The following is a 2482-nucleotide window of genomic DNA, read 5'->3' on the forward strand; positions in this document are numbered from 1 at the left end:
TCAGGACAGCGGACGACAACATGCAGCGTTTCATCGTAGCGTGAGTCCGCACTCATTTATGCCTAAGCGCGAACATGACCTGCGAGTCATGTCTTCAATTGCGTAATAAATAGCGCATTATCCGCGAATGTCCCAGGACGGACAACCTCGCGTAACGTTGACCCCCGGCAACTCGCCGTTACCGTTAAATACACGTACACCGGACGCCGAAGAAACTTCCGCGATACAATACGCCTTAAGACGCATACGTGATATTTCGCGCCGCGTGCTTAACCTTACCCGATCGAGTGGCGATAGTGAGGCAAGCCCTCCAACCAACATTATAATCGACCGAGAATTTCCGTTCGACCCCAGCGACTTCAGTTTACTCGCGCATAATATTTCCGACCCCGCGAATAGCGTAGGTACTAGTAGACCCCGACACCCTCGACGTACAAACACAATTTTCGACACCCCGACGTCAAGACACCGACTTGATTTCAATCACGTTCGACGTACCTTATCGAACGCCATGGCACACCCAATTGCCGGCACATCCAGAGATACCTTGCCGAACGCCATGACGCAACCAATCGCCAGTACGTCCAATGATATCTTGGCAGAACCGCCTAACTCCGATATTGACGCAGAAATTCAACGCCTACACCAATCGCTAGAAAACGCACACGCGAGCCCGTTCAATAACAGAAGGGTCACGTTCAACGAGTCTCCAAGGGAACGGGCCATGTTACACGAACAATTACAAGAAATACGCGAACTACGCATTAAAGTGAACGGACTAGAACGGGAAGAGCCCCCGCGGTCGGGAGAGCAACGAAGAGACTCACAAAGTTTCCACGAACACGCGCTAGACTTGACATACGGTAGATCAACGAGTGATATCCGGAACCAACGCGGATAGTAGAATACCTAGGTTACTTCTAACCCACGGTGCTCTGAGCCGGGAGTGGAGCGCGAGGTACACGGTCTGCCGGGAGGGGAGCCCCCACACAGACCTTCATACACCCCGCGCTCCGCGACCCGCCCAGAGCAATTGAAGTTAGGTCATGTACGTGTGAACCGCATGACTAATCCCCCCTCCACCTTATACATAATAAAATAATATCGAGGAAATAAAAGACGACTCGCCGGGAATCGAACCCGGCTCGCGCGGTTGACAGTCTGACACTCGACGCACGCGGCTATCGCGTACACCTGACAAAAAAGTGTGTAAGTGATATACAAGGTGCATGCACATTTTTCTACAAGTATCTTGAAGAAAAAATCTAGCAGAGCGTGGTTTCGATCCACGGTCCTCTGAGTTATGGGCCCAGCACGCTTCCACTGCGCCACTCTGCTCGTCGAATGCAGCCCTGAAAAAAGGGTGAATAAATGTAAGGGTCTGACACGTGCGACTATTGCACAAGAATTGAGGTGTGGTTTGGAGATAGGGTCTAGCATTCCTGCGTGATCACGCAGGCAGGAAGTGTGTCAGATGTATTTTTCCCGGTGCAAGTGTGAGGTTTGCAGCGGTGATGACATTCCGAATCCCGAGGGCGACGAAGGAGGAATAAAAGCGCGAGCGATCAAGCGTATTTTAGCGTCGCGCATCGATCGAGTTCGGCGAAACATCATGTTCAACGCACAGGTTCGTAGCGACGGTGTAGAAAAAGTTTTCTTAGTTATAAAATAACATCGTCTGTTACGAACAGGCTACACAATGACTAGATGAGATGGAGAAGAAGATACCGGTAGAGATTGACGCAGAGTCATCAGCAAAGTTTACCTTGCTTGAATTGTTGACAGACGTGTGGGAAGCGTCTTTTTCGGCGACGCGGAATATAAGACTGGTAATCGCAATGATAGCAGGTTACATTGCGAGAAGTGGAAAAGTGGACACGCGTCGTATGCGTGAGGGACAGGAGATGAAAAGCATTTTACAGGAAATGTACAGCTTGTGGGTGCGGATGAAAGGTTCGATGAATGCGGTATGTTCTAAGCGGGAAATGCAAACCCTTGTCAAGTGCATCACTCCGAAGGAGTTGCACGTTCAGCTTGTTAAAGGTAACTTACACGGTCGGTCTCGCACGCGTGTACTAGCTACGCTTACACTTGGCGCGAGACACTACCGTGTCTCGTGATAATGACCGAGGATACGTTCCACGAATGGGTCATCGAGTATCAGAGGCATTTTGGAATCTTGAAGATGGATTCAGTGAGTGACGAACCGGAGGAACTCGACGATGGGCTGGACTCACTGTTCGAATCGGTCGCGGAGCCGACATCACAAAATGTCACGACTGTGCAGAACTCGATTACGGCGCAAGGTGTGGAGCCGATATCATAGAATATTACGAGGATGCAAAACGGGAGATTGCATATCACGAAAACACCGGGTGAGATGGATGGTCAATTGGTTCGCATGCAAGTGTTCAACATTGACGATATAAAAGATATCGAGAAGCGTTATTGGTGGAAACGCGCCAAGCTGCGAACGCAATTT

General features: G+C 50.1%; 1 non-coding gene across 1 annotated transcript; it reads right to left on the reverse strand.

Moving 5' to 3' along the window:
* Positions 1-1266: 1266 nt before the first annotated feature.
* On the reverse strand, positions 1267-1338 carry Trnam-cau. Its single transcript has one exon. It is a non-coding gene; the product is annotated as a tRNA-Met (tRNA).
* Positions 1339-2482: the final 1144 nt, after the last annotated feature.

Source organism: Vollenhovia emeryi, unplaced genomic scaffold (assembly GCF_000949405.1).
Source record: "Vollenhovia emeryi isolate VEMERY1.0 unplaced genomic scaffold, V.emery_V1.0 DF939541.1, whole genome shotgun sequence".
In the NCBI taxonomy this organism is placed as follows: domain Eukaryota; kingdom Metazoa; phylum Arthropoda; class Insecta; order Hymenoptera; family Formicidae; genus Vollenhovia; species Vollenhovia emeryi.